The following is a 24,265-nucleotide window of genomic DNA, read 5'->3' as shown; positions in this document are numbered from 1 at the left end:
TGCACATCCACGTGTCTTCCTTTATCTGAAACTCTCAGTAACCACAGTGTCAAAGCCATACACACTATGATCCTAACTCCTGGAATGGAACTCTCCGCTATCAAGTGTTAGAGCAAACACATTGGTAAAGTAGCCTCAGGAACATTCTGGCAGCGACTGCGCTCCTAAGTGAATACTCTTATTAACATTATTATAGTTATTAACATATCCTGTTTTCTAAACTCCAGTCAGCTGCCTCCTCTCAGACCGGAATTCAGGGTCTCTGAAGCACAGGCTGTGAAGGGTCTGTAGAGGAAGAATAGGAGCCTTCTATGTGTGTGATGTGAGAAACTAAAAGCAATTCAAGGGAGATAAGGGTGAGGATTCATTTCAACAGCTATAAAGGCATGTTGTAGTTGTGATTAGTAGTTCAACATTGACAATCAATTGGTTTTCAGTGAATATTACCTCCATAGTGCCCCTTTCAAGGGCAATCTATACATCCCTCATAGGGTCTTCTTTGCTCCCTAGCTTCTCTGGCTATTCTTTGCTTGACATCTAGTATCCACTTCTGAGTGAGTACATACGATGTTTGTGGTTTTGGGTCTGGCTTACCTCACTCACAATGATTTTTTTTTCTAATTCCATCCATTTGCCTGCAAATTTCAAGATGTCATTGTTTTTGTTTTTGTTTGTTTGTTTGTTTTGTTTTTCAGCTGAGTAATAGTCCATTGTGAAAATGTACCATATTTTCTTTATCCATTCTTTGATTGAGGGGCATCTAGGTTGTTTCCAGGTTCTGGCTATTATGAATAATGCTGCTTGCTATGAGCATAGCTGAGCAGGTATCTTTGTGGTATGACTGAGAATCCTTTGGGTATATGCCCAAGATTGCTAAAACTGGGTTTTGAGGAAGATTGATTCCCAATTTTCTGAGAAATCGCCATACTGATTTCCAAAGTGACTGTACAAGTTTGCACTCCCACCATTGTTGGAGGGGTGTTCCCCTTACTCCACATCCTCTCTAACATACACTGTCCTCAGTGAAACCTGAGGTTTCTTAGGAAGGAATTCTGCCTCATGATTAACATGGAAATTCTGCCTAGGTTTCTAGTTTGGCCTATACAATAAGAAGTATATTGTTGTTTTGTTGAAGTTTTTTAAATATTTTCATTTGCATTTTTCTTTTGAGACCAGGTCTTATTTAGTCAAGACTGGGCTCGAACTTGGTATGTAGTTAAGGATGACCTTGACAATTAAGATTTTTCTGCTTCCACTTCCCAAGTGCTGGAATTATAGGTATGTGTCACAGTGCCTGGTGGTTTTTTGTTGGTTGGTTGGTGTTTTGTGTGCTTTCAATGCTGAGAATTGGGTGCTAGGCTAGCACTCTACTGTAGATCGATATCTCTAATAGCTGCCCTACACATTCTGAATTTACCAACCTGCACAATTACACAAGCCAATTCCTTACATATTCACACACACACACACACACACACACACACACACACTATTGAGTACTTTTCTTTGAAGAATCCTGACTAACATAGTCAGGTTCATTTTTTAATCATGGCCAAGAGAACATGATTTCTCTGATTAGAGGTAGTCAGTGAACTGACTTGTGGGCTATAAATAGCATCTTTAGCAAGCTTTCTATCTGGGCGGGTTGTATAAGGAGAAAGAGGGTGGCTCCTGACAGCTTGAAATGGTTTAGGAATTGTACCGGGAAGGCAAAGACCTTTTAAGGACATTTAAATGTGTGTGTGTGTGTGCGCACGCATGCACCTATACATCTTTATTTATTATTGGTGTGTATGTGAGTGATGGTACTTATGTAAACGCCATGGTGCACATGTGGAGGGCTGAAGATAACTCTCAGGAGCTATTTTTCTCTTTCTGAAAGAAACAAACTCAGATCACTGGGCTTGTGTGGAAAATGCTGTTACTTTCTGAGCCATATTGATGGCCCCTAAGATCGATCTCTCTCTCTCTCTCTCTCTCTCTCTCTTCTAAACAAGGTTTCTTTGTGTAATAGCTCTGACTGTCCTGGAACTCGCCTTGTAGACCAGACTGGTCTCGAACTCACAGAGATCTGCCTGCCCCTGCCTCCTGAGTGCTGGGATTAAAGACATGCACCACCACCACCCAGCTCCTAAAATGCTTCTTAAAGCTATAGAACATACTGGAGACATGGCTATGTGGGTAAGAACACTTTCATGCTCTTGCAGAGAACTCAGACTTAATTCCCAGCATTCACATGGCAGCTTAAAACCATCAGTAGTTCTGGTCCCAAGGGTCCAACACCATAGCCCAGCTTCTGTGGGCACCAGGCACACATGTGGTGAACAATGCAGGCATGCAGACAAAACAACCATACACATAAAATGATTTTTTTAAGCAGCTATAATCTATAGTTCAGGGCTAGAGGTGTGACCTAACAGTAAAGGACAGACTTAGCATGTGCAATACCCTGAATTCAATCACCAGCTCTAAATAATAGATACATGGTATGTGGGGAAATAATATTGTAAAGTTCAGATTCAAAGATGGAACAAACCTTCAACTTGTCTCGACCAATAGAGATTTAGAAGTCAGGCATAAAGAGCACATATGTCCAACCCTAGCACTTAATAGAATGAAGTAGAAGTTTGGGGCTAGCTTGGGTGACATTATTGAGCCCCTGACTGAAAAGAAAAGTGTTTGACATTACATGATAATAAGGCCTTCCAGGCGATAGGAGGGGTCACAGGCATGAGTTGATCATAATGGCAGGTGAGGATAGTCATGCAGACTGTGCAGTAGCAATTCGTGAGTATTGAACAGCATTCAAGAACTCCACTGGGACTATGCAATATGCTGAAGAGGAAAGTTTTCTAGAAAGGAGTTCTTGCAGTAGTTGGACTCTTGAGCAACAGAGTGTGGATTTTCTACAGACACATTAAAGTCAGTGTTTTGGGTTTACTTAGCATCTCAAAGAGTTAATCCTAAAGAACATCCTGTAAATCAAGAATTGGAAGAACCAGTACACATGAGCAAAATCAGAAAATAGTAAATTAAAGAGCTGGTGGGATGGCTCATCAGGTAAGGATACTTGCCACCATCCCTGATGACCTGAGTTTGAGCCTGGTAACCCGTGTGTTCGAGGGAGATAAGCAACTGCTGCAAAAGTAAATCAGTATATAGTAGGACAGAGAAGGAAGAAGGAATAACAGAAAAGAATAAGGCAAAGTAGACAGAAGGACCAGTTCAAGATTTGTAAAAACTATATTCTGAGTAGCACACTATATTCTGAACAGGGTACTGGGAAGACAGAGACAGGAAGTGTAGGAATTCAAGGCCAGCCTGGAATAAATGACACCTACTTAATATATTCCTGATGTGGGAGAATTGTCTGTATTCTGTCAATCATATTTTAATAAAACACTGATTGGCCAGGCAGGCAGTATAGGCAGGAAAGCCAGACAGGAAGTAGGGGTGGAGCAAAGAGACTGGGAGTATTCTGGAAAGCAGGAAGCTCCCTCTGGCAGTTCTGCCCAGACCACGGGAGAGGAAAGATGTAAGCTGCCCCGCTGGAAAAGGTACTTAGCCATGTGCTAATGTAGATAAGGATAATGGGGTAACATAAGTTATAAGAGCTAATAAGTAGCCTGACCTAATGGACCAATCAGCTTTATAACTTATAGAGATCTCTGTGTGATTGATTTTCCTTGGGACTTGCCGGTTGTGGGGTACCGGGCAGGACAGAAACCCCAACAAGCCAGCCTTCATGTTACATATTCCCTTTATAATTTATATCTGAACTTATACTTTGAATTTGTAATACTGAATATGTTTTTTCTTGAGAAAGAGTAAGTTGTCTTTACTGGTTTTCCTATAGAACACCAGGCTGTAAAAGGCAGTGTGATTTATTTTATATTTGTAAGTTTGTGATCTCCAATAAGAGACACATCCTTATATAGGTCAATCCTGGAAGTATCATTTTATATTTAAAAATACTGTGTGGGAATGGAGAGATGGCTCAGTGGTTAAAATCACTGGCTGTTCTTCCAGAGGTCCTGAGTTCAATTCCCAGCAACCACATGGTGGCTCACAACCATCTGTAATGAGATCTGGTGCCTTCTCCTGGCATGTGGGTATACATGGACGCAGAGAGTTGTATACATAATAAATAAATAAATATAAAAAAAACTGTGTTTAAATGTTTTTTGCAAATACTTGTAGCATTTGTTTGTTTCCAGTTTTTAACAGATCTTCTTACTTTCACATTATATGTGTGAGTGTTCTGCCTGCATGTAAGGGTACTTCCAGCATGCCTGGTAGACACGGAGGTCAACGTGTGGGTGCTGGGAACTGAACCCAGGTCCTCTGCGAGAGCAGCAAGCTCTCTTAACCACTGAGCCATCTCTCCAGCCCCCATTTGTAGTGCTTCAAATGAATAACCATCTCACAAAGTATGCTATCTGTAGGCTGAAGCTACAAGTATGTCTGTTTATGTTACAAGACATTAAAAATAAAACGACTTAAACAGCCCACTTTTTCTGTGTAATTAATTCAACATGTTACCATCATTTTAGGAATTATTGCTTCCTGGGTACTCAACGTGTGAAAACAAAATGTTAAGGTTGTAATTTAATTCCTGGCCAGTTGCCTTGATGTCCCATTTAAAATAAAAGATGTTCTCATTAACTCTCTCTCTCTCTCTCTCTCTCTCTCTCTCTCTCTCTCTCGTGTGTGTGTGTGTGTGTGTGTGTGTGTGTGTGTGTGTGTGTTGAGGGGGTCACACAACTGAGAACAACCTCAAATACTACTCCCCCCTTTCCACCTTGCTGGTCTGCTTGTTGTTTTCCAACTGTGTTGGGAGCCACCTGGAGGCACAGGTGGTCCTGCAGTTTGGAGGTAGCCACGTGGGGCTGAGCACCCCTGCCTGCACCCTTGCCTGCACATGCTCAGACCAGCAGAATGGCATTAACCAATCAGGACAGCGTTCAAGCTGCTCCACCGTTTAAAAGCAGATGCCTCGGGACCCTACTTCCTCTCTCTAAGCTTTCTCTCGTCCCTGCTCTATCGTCCCTTCCCCCAATTTTCCTCAAGGGAATGCTCCAAATAAAGATGTGACCAGAGAAGGAATTCTCGTTTTTGGTGGGGTTCATTCCTGCTGGACAGGATGGCGCCCCGCAACTGGTGCTCGAAACCCCGGACGCTGAGGGACCCTGACAACTACGCCGGGGGACCCTGAGAAAGCCCGGGAGAAAAAGCCAAGATCAGACACCAGCACAGAGAGCCTTGAATTTCAGAACTCTGAGAACATGGAGCGGTGAGTGACGTCGGTTGAAATCCCCAGAAAGGGGAGGAAAAGAAATGTAAAAAGGAATTTCAAAGGATAGGCCTAAATAGAAAAGAAAATACAAAAAAAAATCAAAGTTAAGGTATCTGAAAGAAGGTACAGAAAGCAACGGGGAAGAAAAATCCCTTAAGTTCAGTGCAGGAGGAATGTAAACAGCAGCAAAAAGGGCGAGGTTTACGGTTGGGAGATCCGCGGCTTCCTCCGTGCGTACTCGCTGATAAGAGACTCGGGGCAACAGTCTCGCAGGGAGGCGAGCTTGATCACTGCCTTCCCTGTTCTTAAAGAGCCACAGAGTTTCTGAGGTGATTTTCGCCTAATTTTGTTAAGAGAGCTCAGTCTCTGGCTCTCACGTACAAAAAACTTTAATTTTTGACTGAGAAAGACAAGCTGCTTGATCGTGCTGAGAGTGCTGGCGGCAGCCGGCCCGCCTTTGAGCGGTAATGCCTGATTAGAAACACGGAAGTGGGCCAGGCACGGTGGTGCACACCTGTAATCCCAGCTACTCAGGAGGGAGACGCAAAATTGCACTCTCCAGTGCTAGCTCGTTCGGGAGGCATGGCCATGCTAACCAGTTGCTGGCGGAAAATTTGCTGGAGTCCGCAGAGGCCTTCTGGCGGGGCTATGGTTTTTGGAGGACTTTTTCAACACCTGAGCGGACTCGCCTGACTGAGGCGGAAGCTGCGTGGTGAGCAGCGGCGCCATAGAAGGCAGAGAGGAGCTGAATCGGCTCTGCGGAAAAACTGTGTTTCCATAGCAACATGGGCGAGCGGGGAGGTGAGTTCCCAGAGAACGGGGCTCTGCGCGCGGGCGGACCGGGCAGGAGAAGCCCCTCCACGGGTGGGCGGATGCCCCCCCTCGCCGGAGCTTGAAAAAGACTCACAGCCGGCGGTGCGAGTTCATTGCCTGAGGTGAAACGGCGAGCCCGCGCAAGGCCCGGGGCGGAGCCATGCCTTTGGGCCATGCGGAGCGCGCCATTATGGGCTTCAGAGGCGGAGCTGTGGCAGCCGCCGCTGTCCGCTGCTGCCGCCGCCCTCAGCCAAGGTCGCCAAAAATTCAGTCAGATAAAAACATTTGTCGCCAAAAATTCAGTCAGATAAAAACATTTATCCCCCAAACATCGCCCCTTTGTCAGCAGGAAGTAGCCAGATGATCAACGTCCATTCTCCCTCAAAGAACTGGTCCTAATTATCATAATAAAGGCGCGTCAACCTGGTTACCATTACCTATTGCCCTTGGCAACGGGTGAAATAAACAATGTTACCTAGAGGTTTTTCCATCTGAATAGGGGAGCTGGAGAGATGGCTCAGAGGTTAGGAGCACTGACTGCTCTTCCAAAGGTCCTAAGTTCAATTCCCAGTGACAACTGCTTTGGTTTTTAAACAATAGAGGGGGACTACACTACCAGTGACAGCTTCCCCCAGAGAAAGGATTTCTCTTGCATTCTATACACTTAATTTTTAATTCAAAATTTTGCTGGTACAGGCAAACAAGATTTGCTTTTTGAAACAGAGACCTGCAAGTCTCTAAGTTCAAAACCAGCCTACTTCCAGTACTGATTGTGCTGAATTTTTACACTGAGAGTTTTTAATACTCTTAAATGTTAATTTGGGAGGAGAGTTTTGTTTATGTTTTTCTAGGAATGCTGACATACATCTGGATGCCAGCGAGACCGACCAGAGAGATAAAGAAGATGACCCAATGGATGCTGAGTGTCCTGCTGTAAAAGATTCGTGCGGAGACAGCAGAGATGACCTTCTGGGCGGTGTCAAGAGCAGCTGTTTCACACCATCGACTTGAGCAACACCCTGTGCAACCTCTTATCTCTGACTCTATTTTGCCTTTTCCCTCCTTGGGGATGGGTGGGAGCAGAGATATCCTTGGCATGCTGCGTCTAGGTGGGGACCAGATTGGAAAATAGTTTTGCCTTATTGCTCTTAAAGACAATAATTAGGGGGAGATGTTGGGAGCCACCTGGAGGCACAGGTGGTCCTGCAGTTTGGAGGTAGCCACGTGGGGCTGAGCACCCCTGCCTGCACCCTTGCCTGCACATGCTCAGACCAGCAGAATGGCATTAACCAATCAGGACAGCGTTCAAGCTGCTCCACCGTTTAAAAGCAGATGCCTCGGGACCCTACTTCCTCTCTCTAAGCTTTCTCTCGTCCCTGCTCTATCGTCCCTTCCCCCAATTTTCCTCAAGGGAATGCTCCAAATAAAGATGTGACCAGAGAAGGAATTCTCGTTTTTGGTGGGGTTCATTCCTGCTGGACAGGATGGCGCCCCGCACAACTGCACTCACCAGATTCGCAGCCTGAGAGCTTCAGGGACATCTCCACTTCCCATCTGCCCTTAGAGACACTAGGATTGCAGGAGCTCACAGGAAGCATTCAGTTTTCTACATGGGTTCTGGGGATTCAAACCCAGGACCCCATGATAATATGGCAAGTGCTTTGACCCACTGAACTGTCTCCCTAGACTCATAGTACCTTTTTCTAAAAAAACAAAGAGCAAAAAACCAAAAAACCATCTATTTAGTCAGTGTTGGGGAGAGATGAATGCACATATGTGGGGAGGTCAGAGGACAACTTGTAAGAATCTGTTCTCTCCTAGAATTTGTGGGATTCAGGGATTGGGCTCAGGCTTCACAGAAAGTACCCTTACCCAGTGAGCCATCCTGCACACACACACACACACACACACACACACACACACACTAACTTTTGCTGGAAAGCAAGGTTGTGTATTGTATATTGGTGATTGAATTTTGGTGTGATATCCTCTTAATAAAAGGATTTTCTGCAACAGTCTTTGCCAAACCAGTCATCTCGTCTGCCCTCCCCCCACATGCTAACTTTTGATGGATAAGGTGGTATATGGATAGTTTTGGCCCGGTACCCTCTCAATAAGGTTAGAGCTGTGTAGTTGTGTGGGAGGGTTAAGCAACAATATCAGAACTAACAACCACTTCAACAGTCCCCAGCTGACTGGCTGTAAGCAGAAGGTGGAGTTGGTCCGCCTCAGATGGGTTCTGAAAAGAAAGACTAAGTAGGTTATCCTGATATCAAAGGCAAAAAGATGAATTATGGATGACTTGGATGTACGAAACTGATCAGATAAAAATGCAAGATTTATAGGCCCAAACTAATCTAATTAAATCAAAGCTCAAAAGGCATGCATTAGACTGAAAATTCTATTTATTAATAATATAAAACAGAAGTAATGATCTTAGTATCTGAAAAAATCACTCACAGTCTGTAAGATAAGGCCCCCGCTGATAAGCATGGGAGGGGTTTGGCACTGGATATTTCTCAAGAATAAGTTACATACATGTCAGGAAGCATCTGAACACCCTGACTCACCAGCATTCAAGATCTCAAACCCCAGCAGCAGTGAGACTCCATTCTCCACCTATGAATTGAACAAAGGCAGAAAGAAACAAAACCAGAATGTATGGGCTTGCCTGGAGGAGGGAAACCCTTCTGGGAACCAGTTTAGCAAAACATCCCAGACTCTGACCTAGTAACTCCTCTCTGTGACTCTAACAAGGGAAGAGTTGAGTCACAAAGACATACCTGTCACGGGCCTTTCCCCTCAGCCCTTGAGAACCTGAGGCTGGAAGATCTTGAGTTCTAGACCAAAGGGCTACAGAAAAGCCTGCCTTCCAGATAAATAGTAAATTTATAAAAAATCATCATGCTAACACAATCAGAAATGGGTTGAAATGTCCTATTAAGGCAAAAGCTGGGGTGGTATAGGGTGGTATGGGGTGGGGTGGGGTGGGGTGGGGAGGGGTGGGATAGAGTGGGGAGGGGTGGGATAGGGTGGGGAGGGGTGGGATGGGGAGAAGGCTCAAAACGAAAAACCAAACAAACAATGCAACAGATAATAAACAAGCAAAAATAAAGTTGGGCTTGTAATAAACGGCATTTGCAAGCTCCTTCCTTCTTTCTATCCTTTCTCCCTCCCTTTCTCCTTCCCTCCCTGCCTCCTTCCTTCCCTCCCTCCCTCCTTTCTTGTGACATTTTTATTCTTCACCAGTCAGTATGCCTTTATCTCTTTGTAGATGTTTTGAAACTAGCACCTGGTTTACTACAGAGTACCTTCTCTGTCTGATAGTCATTTATTTTCAGTCGTTTCCTGCTGGAGAAGTCAGCTGACAAACTACCAAGGGGAAGTGTATTATGAGGTTTTTCAAAAGGCAGCTTTTGTTTTCCTATCTCGGTTGCTTTCTGCCAAGCAACTTCAGATTAAGAGACGCGCTGCCCCATCTGCTTTGCTTAATATAAAAGAGCTCAGGAATGTCCCAGAACATACAGCCACTAGTCACTATTGGATATATATATATATATATATATATATATATATATATATATATATATATGTAAACAGAGTTGAACTGAGGTGAAAAAAGAACGAAGGAATTACATAAAAGATCTGGTTTCATTTCTGAAAGGAACGGGGTGAATTTGCTTTGTGTTGATTAGAGTCCTGTGAATGGAAAGGTCAGTTCAGACGGAAGTCTAAACAAGACTGGTCCTGATGTTGGCTCCGTGGTTATGAGCGCCCACAGCCCTTGCAGGGGGAGGAGGGTTCCATTCCTAGAACATATACAGTAGCTCACAGCCAGCTATCATGCTCTCTCCAGGATGTCTAATACCTCTTCTAACCTCGGAGGCCTCCTGCACATATGGTGTACAGACATACGCCTAGGCACACACACACACACACACACACACACGTTAAATGCAAAGAAAGGAAGGAAGGAAGGAAGAAAGAAAGTAAGAAAAAAAGTCTATTCTTGACAAAAGATAACTACAAAGCTGCTCTGAGAAAGCCTTGTGATGGAATGTCTTCCAGCTTGGTTGGAGATGTGGCTCAACCCACACCTCCAAGCCCAGGCTCCATCCCCCAGCATTACAGGGACACATATACACACACACACACACACACACACACACACACAGACCACACCACACCACACACACAGAGTAACCCCTAACTGATTGAATAGGACTTAACTACAAAAATTCCATAGCCGGGCGATGGTGGCGCACCCCTTTAATCCCAGCACTCGGGACACAGAGGCAGGTGGATCTCTGTGAGTTTGAAGCCAGCCTGGTCTACAAGAGCTAGTTCCAGGACAGGATCCAAAGCTACGGAGAAACCCTGCCTCGAAAATCCAAAAACCAAACAAAGAAAAAAACTAAACCAAAACACCCACGACAAAAAAATTCCTTCATGGAAGAAACTCCACAGACTTAATGAAAAGAAGAAGTTGGGTTAGCTGGAAGGAAACTGGGAAAATGTTTAAAATCTGAAAATCAGACTTGAGAAGCAGTTAATAGTGTATGAATATAGATTCGCGTGTGTACCAGCCGGGAAGTTACAGACTGTCAGCTGCCAGCCTGGGACAAGAAACCCAGAAAGACCCCCAGGAAAATCTAGAGGGTGCATGTCGCTGCCAAGAGAAAGAGGATGATTCGCAACGCTTGCTGAGGCCTCAGAGTTATTTCTTGGTAAGAAGGGGGCAGGGAGATGGAGGAGGAAGAAATAGGAAGATGGGGAGCAGGGAGGGAGAATGTTCAGCATCTAACATATACTTTACAAAAGTCGAAAACTAAATTAAGAGAATGAGACAGGAAGAAGAAAAATAGCAACAGCACCAAACAGCTGAACTATGGAGATGCGTGGCTGTGGGAGCTGCAGGATCAGCCTTGACTGCATGCAAGTTCAAGGCCAGTTTGGGCTGCCAGAGACCCAGTCTCACAAAGCAAAAAACCAGAGCTGGCAAAAGGGCCAAGTGGGTCAAGCAAACCCCTAACCTGATGGCCTGTTTTCGATGTCCCAGAACTCACATGTAAGTGAGAACCAACCCCCAGAAATTGTTCTCTCACCTCCACGTGTGAGAGAACGTGGCACACGTGTGACCCACACACACATACTATACACGATAATAATTTTAAAAAGTAGATGTTTCTAAAAAGGAGAAGGATCCTGCCTCAAAACATAAAAACAGACAACAATCCAAAAAATGGCCTGTAAGAGACTTGTCAGGGCGGTCTAGCTGGTAAAAGGGCTTGCCGGCAGGCTTGACAACCTGAGTTTGATCTTTAACAAACAGGGTGGCAGGAGAGAACTCACTTCAGAAAGTTGCCTCTGCAGCCGCGTGTGCATAGCAGATGTACACCTACACATACACACACACGTACACACGCATCATACGCAGAGACACAATAACTAAAAATAACTAAATATAAAATAAATAACTAAAAATAAAATTGAGAAACAGACTACAGTAAGGGCACAGTAGGAGGAAAACAGGGAGTCTGTGGCAGTGTTTACAGCCAGAAATGTACTGCAAACAGAATGGCCTGTTCGGAGTAGCTCCCAGAACATCACACGGACATTGCATTGGTTTGATGCAGTCTTCTTCGAAAGCAGAGGATTATGGGTGAAGGTTTCTTTTTTTTTTTTCCGATTATTGATAGCGATTTATTGATCGCTCACATATCTGCGAGCCAGACGGGACTTGAACTCCGGTCCTCTGGCAGAGGGTTAGGTGCTCTTAGCCTCTGAGCCACCTCTCGGGCTGCTGATGGCTGAAGGTTTCTTTTGCTGGACTCCGATTACTGCAATCCATTAGAACTACAGAGAGTCATGACACTGGTCCCAGTGTAGGGTTGCGTTCATTTTAACCAGGACAGGAGCAAAACCTGTGCATTCCCAGAGGGGCTTCGACAGCTTCAGACGCTCTTCATATCAGCTGGAGAGGTGACTCAGTGAGCTGGCTCCTCTTCCAGAGGACCTAAGTTCAGTTCTCAGAACCCATGTGCTGAGTCACAATCTCCTGCAAGTCCTTTCTAGGAGATCCTCCAACTCCTGCACACATGTGATCCTCCAGCTCCTGCGCACATGTGGAACACATACATATACACTTAAGCATACATATATACAATAAAATAAACAAAAAAATTTAAATCTTCATTTTTTTTTTTTTGAGACAGGGTTTCTCTGTAGCTTTGGAGCCTGTCCTGGAACTAGCTCTTGTAGACCAGGCTGGCCTCAAACTCACAGAGATCCACCTACCTCTGCCTCCTGAGTGTTGGGATTAAAGGTGTGCATCATCACCACTTGGCATAGATTTTTTTGTTTGTTTGGTCAGTTGGTTGGTTTGGTTTTTCAAGACAGGGTTTCACTGTGTAATAGTCCTGACTGTCCTGGAACTAGCTTTATATATCAGGCTAGCCTCGAACTCATAGAGATCCACTTGCCTCTGCCACCCAAGTTCTGGGATTGAAGATATGAGCCACCATGCCCAGCTAAACTCTTCATTCTTAAGACTCCTCCATGAGTTGTCATCCACTGGTCCCCCAAAATTATTGTGCCCGCTTGTCGTCTCCAGGACAGAGGAGAGAGGGGCTCCACTGAGGCCACCTTGACACCCTAAAAGTAGTTGAAAGCCCCTCATGTCTAACTTTGAGCACTGTGTTCTATCTTTTGCCTTGTTGGGCTTGGGTCCTACCTGTCATCCTTGACCTTGTTTAACACACACACACACACACACACACACACACACCTGTAGTACAAATAATGAAAACTCAGAGACAGATACTGGGGTTAAAGATGAAGAACAGAAAAGCAAAGCGCCAAGCCACTAGAAAGACCTTACCTCTACCAAGGCTCAGAGAAACAAAGGGGTGATCCTGCAATGCTCTCCACCAACCTCAGACTCCACACTCCACTGAGTTCCTGTCTCTTCCCCTTTATGTTCCTCTCTCTGCCTAGCCACATCACTCCAGTCTCCACCTCTCTAGTGTTGGGATTAAAGGCGTGGAATCCCCAGTGCTGGGATCACGTTAGCGTGAGCTCTGTTTCTCTTCTAGACAGATTTAATCTTGTGTAGCCCAGGGTGGCCTTGAACTCACAGACAGCCAGCTGCCTCTGTCTCCCAAATCCTGGGATTAAAGGTGTGCGCCACCACTACCTGACCGGTATGGCTGCTTTGCTGTCTGATCTTCAGGCAAACTTTATTATTAAAACACAAGCAATATACAGCTATACATATCTATAAGCCTCAGGGGCCTGGTTCCTAGCTGTCACCCTTGACTTTGTAACACACACACACACACACACACACACACACACACACACACACACACACCTGTGGTGGGGTGCACCCCATGTACACCTAGAGACCAGAGGAGGATGTCAGGTGTCCCTCTCTGTCACTCTCTACCTCATTCCCTTGAAACAGTATCCCTCAATGAGCCTGAAGCTAGGCAGGTGGCGAGCAAGCCCTAACATTGCTGGAGTTGCAGGAATGCATGGCCACACCCAGCTTTTTGTGTGGGTACTTGGGATTCAAACTCATCTCCTCCTGCTCCTCATACTAATTGAGCTGTCTTCCCAGGTCCTTATTTTTATATTTTAGAGGCAGTATCTCAATGTAGCCCAGACTAACCTGCAACTCTCTCTCTAATCCAGGACAGCTTTGAATTGAGGAAGCTCATCCTACCTCAGTCTCCTAAGTGAGTAAACATGCCTGATCCTTCACCTTATTTTTTTTTCCCCTCCTGCATGTTTTTTTATTTCTTGGGAAGGAAGGGAAGAAGGGAAAAAGGAAAAAAGGGGAGAAGGCGATCCTCCACCTTATGAATACTAAAAACCACGCTTTTTTTTTAATAGTCCAAGGCAGGAAATAGACAAAATCAACACTATAGTGAGCTGATTTTTAAATGTATTAATGTATTTCAATTTTTATAAAACACAGGTAACAAAATGGACCGTTTTGCCTATTTGGCTAAGCGGCCCGTTCACTGGTACTGAGCATGCTCACTTGTGCTGTAGCATCACCTCATCCACCTCCACAATTCTTCACTGCAGTGAAGAGTGAAGCCAGAGAGAGGGCTGCGGTTTTCAAGTCTGGAAAGCGAATTCCATTACACAAAGCAAAAAAGAACTGAGCAATGTCAGTCACGTGTCTGATTCACAGGGAGGCTTCACCGAAGGTTGGGGTTGGGAGGGGTTGAGGAGGCTTCATCGCTGCTCTCAGGGACAGCCCAATATATCGTGCCGCCTGTGCCAGGCCAAAGAACTCCAGCCCCAGAATGGAGACCGCAGGCAGAGGATCCCGCTTACCTAAACCCAGCCCAGCATTACATAACCTTAAACTCATACTTTGGTTGGATACAGAAACAGTAAAAGATTCAGTGTTGCTTTAACCCAAAGTCGCAAGGACTGGGGATGTAGCTCAGTGGGTAGAGTGACAGTTCAGCGTGGGTGATGCCTTTGGAATCAGTCTCCAGCACTACATAAACCAGGCACGGACGCACAGGTTTATAATCCAAGAACTCAGCCCCCTGTGGGTTCAAGGCCAGGCTGGATTCGGAGTGGGACTGCCGCGGCAGTGGGCACAGTGGAGAAACGCAGATTCAGGACTCACACGGTCACAACATCTGCCTGAGGAGTTGGATTTACAGGCCTCCACCAAGGTGAAGCTTACATCTGTGAGTTCTAATGAAGAGAGAAACGTCATGGCGACCCAATGAGAAGTAGAGTTGGATTTTATGAGAAATAGGAAGAAATGTGATGCAAAAAGCATGAAGAGACGCGGCAGCATGAGTGGGCTTTTCAGGGGCGAGTTGCACCTAAGTGTTCTTATAGTGGGGTACATAGGACTTCGGTAGCTTGAAGCTCACGATTCCAACAGTTGCTAAGAAACACGTCCCTCCTCCTCCTCCTCCTCCTCCTCTCCCTCCTCTTCCTCTTCCTCCTCCTTCTTTTCTTTTGAGACAGGGTTTCACTGTGTAGCCCTGGCTGTCCTGGAACTCACTCTGTAAACCAGGCTGGCCTCGAACTCACAGAAATCCGCCTGCCTCTGCCTCCTGAGTGCCGGGATTAAAGGCAATCGCCACCACTGCCCGGCTCCCATCCCTTCTTTTTAACATTGCCCAAACACTGTAGTTTATACCAAAGTTAAAGAATTTCCTTAGTAAACAAAGTTGTAAGGTGGATTTTTGGGAGCCTTTGTCTAGGTTTGGGAGAGGGGGGAATGACCAAGGGCATCTGTCATTCGCCCCTAAGTAAGCCCGGTTTAAGCACAGCCCTTTATGCCTTGACTGAGGTATTTAGCAGGACGCACCCTCTGAGGGAACGTGAGCACTGAAGTTTCCTGCCTCTCTCAGCAGAAGGCAGATCCAGGGCATCCTCTGTGTCCCAAGACTCACTTCCAGTGTCAGCATAAATTCCCTGTCATTCTTCCCTGTCTCAATACCCTACCGGAAAGCCGGGTGGTGGTGGCGGCGCACGCCTTTTAATCCCAGCACTGGGAGGCAGAGACAGGCGGATCTCTGTGAGTTCCAGGACAGGCTCCAAAAAAGCTACAGAAACCGGGCGGTGGTGGCACACGCCTTTAATCCCAGCACTCGGGAGGCAGAGGCAGGAGGATCTCTGTGAGTTCGAGGCCAGCCTGGTCTACAAGAGCTAGTTCCAGGACATGCTCCAAAGCTACAGAGAAACCTTGTCTCAAAAAAAAAAAAAAAAAAAAAAAAGCTACAGAAAAACCCTGTCTTGAAAAACAAAAAACAAAACAAAACAAAAAAACCCTACTGGAGCCAGGGCAGTGGCTCGGTGGGTAAGATTTTAGACAATTCTGAAGCCATTTCTGACAATTCCAAACCCTCTCAGCCTCCGTGCCTTAGTGCTTCCCCTCCTCCCCCGGGAACCAAGGACCTAACAGCTACACATGCACATACTCAGCACCTGAACAATTACCCATACACGTATGTTTTGACTCAGTCCCCTGCACGTATGTTTTGACCCAGTCCCCTGGGAAACGGGATCAAAATGACCTCTTACCTCATTTGATCTGACAATAGTTCTCCAGTCAATTGTTGGTATTAGCCCTTTTCAAATAAGCCAATCATAATGGTCAAGGAACAACCCCTCTTGTTTCTATGGGGTCTTCTCCTTTAAAAGCAGACTGTACCAGCTATTCGGGGGCTCTCGGCTTCCCGAATGCTGGGGGACCCTGTCATGACAGAATTAATAAAATCCTCATGCTTTGGCATCGGCTGTGGTGTATGAGGTGGTCTCTGGGGACGACTCCTTCTCAGGTTGGACACTAGAGTCCAACAGTAGAATGAGAGAGCCAACTCCTGAAAGTTGTTTTCTGACCTCCATGGCACACACACTCACACAGATGCACACACAGACTCATACATCATACACACGATAATAATGATTTCCATTGGAAAAACAATGTAAAGATCCTTCGCAAAATCCAAAACAGAACAACAGCAAAAGTAAACACATTAAGTATTTAAGTCAAGCATTTCTTTATCTTTTAAAATATATTTATTATTTTTATTTTTATGTATATGCACATTTTGCCTACATACACGTGTGTGTACTACATTCATGCCTGTGGTCCTTTGGAACTGGAGTTACAGATAGTTGTGAACCGCCACATAGGTGCTGGGAATTGAACCCGTGTAGAAGCTAACTCGATTCGGGAAATAACCAGGCTAGCTAAAAGACAATTATATTTTTATTTATTATAAGCAGAAAACTCATGAAACGGAAACAAGAAGTCCAAGCTCAGCTGGCTGTGTGGCGAGGGGGAGAGTCCCAGAAAGCCACATCCTAACTTGGTCCCATCTCTTAAAGATAATTGGTTAACAAGGCTTCCCTGGGTCCTCTGCATAATAGCAAGTGTTCTTTATCACCGAGGCATCTCTCCAATCCCCTTCCCTGTTTTTCTTCGCTTTAATTAGCCAGGGCTTGATTCCAACCCATTACATAGCCAAAAATGACCTTCACTTTTTTCTTTGTTTTTTTTTTGTTTGTTTGTTTGTTTGTTTTTTGAGACAGGGCTTCTCTGTAGTTTCAGAGCCTGTCCTGGAACTCGCTCTGTCGCCCAGGCTGGCCTCAAACTAAGAGATCTGCCTGCCTCTGCCTCCCGAGTGCTGGGATTAAAGGCCTGCCACCACCTGGCTGACCTTGACTTTTTTATTTACTGAATTTTAAAAATACATATATGTAAGGGTTATGTGCACATGCAGGTACCCACAGAGATCAGAGACATCCGATCCCATGGCGCTGTAGTTACAGAGCCATCTGACCGTATAACCTGGGTACTGGGCACCCGACTGGGGTCCTCTGGAAGAATAGTACACAGTATGTACTCGTAACACTGAGTTATCTCTGTTTCCAGCCCTGAGCTCGAACATCTGATCCTCTTCCATCCACCTCCAGAGCAACACAGTAATCCCACACCCAGTTTGATACACGGCAGGGGATCAAACCCAGGATTTTGGACTTGCTAGGCAACCATTCTTCTAACTGAACTGCTGATCCAGCTAACAAGCCGAGCTCTTTGAAAAACCACAGACCCCCGTGGTTTGGATAGCTGGAAGGTGTTAGGAAACACATCTAGCAACAGTTTAATTGTAGAATCTAAGTGGTGGATGGATGAGTGTTCGCTGCATAACTATGAACTTGGCCGTCTCTCACAGGTAACTGTTGGGTATAGAGAACCAATGGCTTTGTATCCTTCACTTTGAACTGACTTTTTTTTTTCCCCTCAACTTACTTTTCTGGTTGGGAGGGCGGGCACAGCGGTCTCGCGGTCAAATAGCCTTCTGCTCTATCAGGGCAGACAACACTTAGGGGCTGGGCTGTCTCTGGAAAGAAGAATGACTGAGGGTATCCTGTGTGTGCGTCTGTGTGCCGTTGTCATTTCCGTGTGTCGTCATTGTGTCCCCCAAGGAAGAATGAGGGTGTCCTGTGTGTCTGTGTGCCCCTCCCCCCGTTTTCATATCTGTATGTCATCATTGTGCCCCCTCAAGGAAGAATGACTGAGGGTGTCCTGTGGGTCTGTGTGCCCCCCATTGCCACTGTGTCCCCCTCCCAGGGCCAACACGGAGACCCCCTAAGCCTGGCAGCCATGAGAGGCACCTCACACAAAGCTAGGCAGAAGCCAGCTCTCCACTGTGGTTTTCCCCGAGAAGAAAGGCTGCTTTCAGCACAAGCTTTGATGTCAGAGAGTTAAACTGAGCCAGGTTAAGCTGCCTATGCTGTCTCACTCCAGAAACAGCCCAGCAGGTAAGATTCAGAGAGCCTCCTTCCACTCACGGTCTGCTTTGCTCTGCATTATAAAGCCAGGCCTCCAGCTGCTTGAGTCACGGGGCTGGCTGGTCCCTGGGACTAAAGTAAAGGTCTTTTTGGAAAAGATGACAGGGGCGTCTTTGGCTAAGGATGATGGAAAAAGCTCACCGGGTTGTCACTGCTGCCACCGCCATCAGTTCAGCAGCCTCCTGGAAGCTTTTTTTCTGAGCTGTCTCTCGGCTTAGCCTATGAATTCTCTTTTGACTGCAGTCCCTGAGAGGAACGGCCAGCAGTACTAGATGCCTCGCTGGCCTGTGGAGGGTGTGCCTAGACTTACCTCCCCCATCCTGCATGACGTCAGAGATCTTAGAAAGGGGCATGGAAGGCTGCTGCAAAGGTGGGAGCAGATGGATTTTGTTTGGCTTCAGGTCTGAAACAACCTGAACAGCCAACAGGGATGGGATGGGGGCGGGGACAGGGGGTGGGGACAGGACAATGCAGTACACAACACTACAACAAAACAATGTGCAGCCCCTTAAAAAAACTATGCATAGGTATTAATGTAGACTAATCTGTAAGCTGAGTTGTTTATTAGGAATAACAACGAAGATCAAAGCAGTGTGTTTAGTAGCAGCCCATTTATAAGTTTAAAAATATGTATTTATGGTTATACATGTATGCAAGAATATTTTTTGTTTGGATATACTGGCTCAGGGTATGAGGATTAGGGCAAAGTGAGATAAAGAGGCATATGCAAGTGCTGGGGAGGTGCTTTAGTTGGTACAGTGCTTGCCACAAAAACACGAGGACCCGAGTTCGATTCCTATATCCACATAAAAAGCTGGGTGCGCTGTAACCCACTTTTATCCCAGCCTTGAGTAAGTGGGGAAAGATGAGCTCTGGGGCTTAGTGGCTCAACACCCTGACCTAATTGATAAGTTCCGGGTTCCGGGTTCCAGTGAGAGATTGTGTCTCAAAAAGTTTGCGGCAGATAGGATGTCGTAGCAGGGAAAGGTGCCCACTGCCCAGCCTGACAACCTGAAGTGAATCCCTGGGACCCACATAGTAGAAGGAGAGAGAGAACCAATTCCCAGAGTTTGCCTTCTGACCTTCACACACACACACACACACACACACACACACACACACATAAATAAATAAAGTAAATTTATTCTTCTAAAAACCAGAAACAAACAAACCACAAAGTGGGTCTCTTGAGATGGCCCAGTAGGTAAAAAACAGTTGCTGAGCCAGCCCAATGGCCAGAACCAACAGCATGGTTGTGCCTTTAGTCCCAGCACTCAGGAGGCAGAGGCAAGTGTATCTCTGAGTTCAAGAACAGCCTTGTCTATAGATCAAGTTCTAAGACAGCAGGATAGCCAGGCCTACACAGAAAAACCCCGTCTCAAAAAAAAAAAAAAAAAAATCAGGGTCTCATGTGGTACCACATGCCTTTAATCCCAGTACTCAGGAGACAGAGGCAGACAGATCTCCCTGAGTCCAAGGCCATCCTGGGTCCAGGACAGGCAAGGTTACACAAAGAAACCCTGTCTCAGGGAAGAAAAAAAAGATTAAGCTTTTAGTGCTTGAGCGATGGCTCAACAATTAAAGAGTGCTGGCTGCTCTTCCAGACGTCCAGACGTCAATTCTTAGTACCCACATTAATGGTTCACAACCATTTATGATGTCATGCAGGGATTCATGCAAATAAAACACTCATTTACATAAATAAGTCATTGGGGGCGGGGGTTAAGACAGGGATTCTCTGTGTTTTCCTGACTGTTCCAGAACTCTCTCTGTAGACCATGCTGGCCTTGAACTCACAGAGGTCTGCCTGCCTCTGCCTCCTGAGTGCTGGGATTAAAGACGTGTGCTATTGCTATTTGGCAAATAAAGTAATCTTAAAAAAAAATTAAGTTTCCATTCCAGGCTGTTTTATTATTATTTTACATGTACAAGTACTTTGTCTGCATGTATATCATATATGTCTGGTCAGAACATATGTCTGGTGCTTAAGAAGCCAGAAGATGATGTCAGATCCCCTGGAGCTGGAGTTACAGATGGTTGTCAACTTCAATGTAGGTTCTGGGCATCAAACCTGGATCCCCTGGAAGAACAGCCAGTGTCCTTAACTACTGAGTCATTTCTCTTATCATAAGACTTTTATGAAACATAAAGAAGTTAATATTTAGATGGGTGCAGTGGCACACACGTTTAAGCCCCGCACTTGGGAGGCAGAGGCAGGGGGATATCTGTAAATTCAAGGCCAGCCTGATCTACAGAGAGAGTTCCAGGACAGCTGGGGCTACCCAAAGAAATCCTGTGTTAGAAAAACAAACAAACAAACAAACAAACAAACAAACAAACTCTTAAGTGCCTGACATATAGAAATTTTTGGTCTCGATAACTGGATAACCTAACCAATTTTTAGTTGTTTTTTTAAAACTGAGACAAGGTCTTGCCACATCAGAGCTCCAGCTGACTTTGACCTTGTCATCTTCCTGTCTCAGCATCCCAAGTTCCATAACTGCTGAACTAAACCACTATATCCAGTTCCAATTATTTATTTATTTATTTATTTATTTATTTATTTATTTATTTTTGGTGACAGGGTTTCTTTGTGTGGTCCTGACTGTCCTGGAACTTACTCTATAGACCAGACTGGTCTCGAACTCACAGAGGTCATTCTGCCTCTACCTCCCTGGTGTATATTCTTTTTCTTTTCTTTTCAAGACAAGGTCTCACTATGTAGCTCTGGTTGGCCTGGAACTTACTATGTAGATGAGACTGGCCATGAACTCAGAGATCCATCTGCCTCTGCCTTCCAAATGCTGGGATGAAAAGCATGGCCCCGTTTGGATTTTGTGTGTGTGTGTGTGTGTGTGTGTGTGTGTGTGTGTGTGTTATTTTGTTGTGTTTGTTTTGTTTTTGTTTTGGGGTTTAGTTTTTTGAGACAAGGTTTCCCTGTGTGCCCTGGCTCTCCTGGAACTTGCTTCTTTTTCTTTTTTATTAATTTTCCCCCTGTGGGGAGGTTCTTTGAGATTGGGGAAAACCTGATCAATATACATAAATATATATAAATTTTAAACATTATATATACACACACACGCACATGTATGGGTGTTTTGTATGCATGCATGTCATCTGTGAGCCATGTGTATGCAGCGCCTACATAGGTCAGAAGCAGGTGCTGGATCCTCTGGTACTGGGGTCGCAGAGGGTTGTGAACTTCTATATGGGTATTGGGAATTGAACCAGCCTTCTGGAAGAGCTGCCAACGCTCTTAAAGGCCAAGTCACCTCTCCAGGCCTGAAAATAATTTTTTTTTAAATGTAACTAAAGGAAAAGTACAGGTGCGTGCGCTTATGTCATAAGAAAGGACTGAGGTCAGCTGGGCCCAAAGGAAGCAATAGAGACAGTAAGACTAAGAAGAAATTAGGGCAGTCGAGATTAGCAAAATAGGGTCTGGAGAGATGGCTCAGCAGTTAAGAGCACTGGCTGCTCTTCTAGAGGACTGGGTTCAGTCCCCAGCATCCACAGGGCAGCTAACAACTGCCAGTAACTCCAGTTCCAGGGGATCTGACACTCTCACCAAAAGACATACATCCAAAACACCAGCGTACATTAAATAAATAAGTAAATCTTTAAAAAAAAAAAGAATAGCAAAATAACAGAAAATTGCAAAACCCTGGAACTGATTCTTTTTTAAAAACCAATAAGAGTAGAGCTGGAGAGATGGCTCAGTAGTTAAGAACACTGACTGTTCTTTAAAGGGACCTGGGATCAGTTCCCAGCATCCACATGGCAGCTCACAACTGTCTGCAATTCTAGTTCCAGGGGACCCGACACCAATGCACTTAAAAACAAACAAACAAACAAACAAACAATAAAAGTGATAAACTTCTAAAAAAAATTGTTTTGACTGGTTGTGATGGCACATGACCTAATCCAAACACTTGGGAGACAGAGGCAGGCAGATCCTTCTAAGTTTGAGACCAGCCTGGTCTACATAATGAGCTCCCGGTCAGCCAGGGCTACATAGAGAGATCCTGTCTCAGGAAAACAAAACTTATTTTCTCCACCCTTGCCAAAAAGTCTAACGACCGTTCAATACCTCGAATCTACAAGGTGAAAGGGCAGAGACTCTGACCTACACACACACACACACACACACACACACACACCACACAGAGGTGCACACCATCACAAGTGCACACACAAGTGTGTGTGCTATAGCACATGTGTGTAGGTCAGAGAACAACTCTGAGGTGCTGGTCTGTTCATCCCACCACATGGGTCCTGGAGACCAACTCAGGTCATCAAGCTTGGCACCAAGCCTCTTTACCAGCTGAACCATCTCTCTGGCCCTTTTAAATATTTTCAATTGCATTTCATTTCTTCTCTTTCATTGAAGAGTCCGTGATGAGTAAATTAACACGCGGCAAAGTTCATCCAGGTGTGATAGTCCACCTTTAATCTCAGCACTCAGGAGGCTGAGGCAGGAGGATTGTTCAGTTTTAGGCTAGCATGGATTAAGAACTGATTCTCAACTTCCTAATGCTGTGACCCTTAATACAGCATTAGGAAGTTCCTCATGTCGCGGTGACCCCCAAGCATAAAATGATTTCATTGCCACTTCACAACTGTATTTTGCTACTGTTATGAATCATAATGTCTTGGGTTCACAGGGGTTGCGTAGATGGGGACCGAGCACCGAAGTCTAGCAAACCAGAAGCAAACTTTATTTCAGGAAAAAAATTAAAAACTTTTTGAAAAAAAATCTCCATGGGGCACAAAAAGCTTATCAGCTAGCTGAGACCACAGCCAGGTTCAGGCTTTTAAGGCTGTGTGTGGCAAAGGACGGTTTCTGAACCCCACCTTTTTATAGTAAGACTTAAGCAATAACAAAGAAATTTTTACAATCTTTTTTGTTTGTTTGTTTGTTTGGTTTTTGTTGTTGTTGTTGTTGTTGTTGTTGTTGTTGTTTTTGGTTTTTCCAGACAGGATTTCTCTGTAGCTTTGGGGCCTGTCCTGGAACTAGCTCTTGTAGACCAGGCTGGCCTCGAATTCACAGAGATCCGCCTACCTCTGCCTCCCGAGTGCAGGGATTAAAAGCGTGCTCCACCAACGCCCGGCTAATTTTTACAATCTTGAGGTGAAACGTAGACAAACTGCCCTTCTTTGCAATGTTCAGTAGCAGGGCTTTTCAGGTAAGCTAGTGTTTGTATTTAGCCCATTGTTTCTCTCTGGTACTTGCTGATGGTGTTTATGAAGCTCTGCATTCCTAATACTGTCACTTTTGCATAGCAGGGAAGGGTATGGGACAATATAAAACCAAAAAGTCAAAAGTCATGTACATCCCATCATTTAAAAGTTAACTCTCCGGGTGGTGGTGGCGCATGCCTTTAATCCCAGCACTCGGGAGGCAGAGGCAGGCGGATCTCTGAGTTTGAGGCCAGCCTGGTCTACAAGAGCTAGTTCCAGGTCAGGCTCCAAAGCTACAGAGAAACCCTGTCTCAACACCCCCCCCCCCAAAAAAAAGATGTATTTAAAAAAAAAAACTATCAAAAAGTGATGACTTTGGGAGCTCTGGAAATGACTCAGCAATCAAGCCCTTAGGCTACTCTTGCAAAGGACCCAAGTTTCGTTTCCAACACCCAAGTCTGGAGACTGACAACCACCTGTAACTACACATACACACACTTCAATGTAGAATAAAAATATGCAACATATGGTGGTCCTCATGGCCCACATGGTCTCGCAGAGTAAGAAACCCTGGACCACTCCACCCCAGCCCCATCCACCATAGAGAGGAAGAGACCCAACTCAGTCTCCACC

The 24,265-nt window shown here is 45.3% G+C and overlaps 1 pseudogene; it reads left to right on the top strand.

Moving 5' to 3' along the window:
• Positions 1-6,048: 6,048 nt before the first annotated feature.
• On the top strand, positions 6,049-6,238 carry LOC148117977 (Nuclear RNase P; annotated as a pseudogene).
• Positions 6,239-24,265: the final 18,027 nt, after the last annotated feature.

The sequence above is a fragment of the Myodes glareolus genome, chromosome 24 (assembly GCF_982192425.1).
Source record: "Myodes glareolus chromosome 24, mMyoGla1.1, whole genome shotgun sequence".
Lineage (NCBI taxonomy): Eukaryota > Metazoa > Chordata > Mammalia > Rodentia > Cricetidae > Myodes > Myodes glareolus.
Note: the sequence above shows the minus strand (reverse complement) of the source record. Positions and strands in the feature narration are given on the sequence as shown.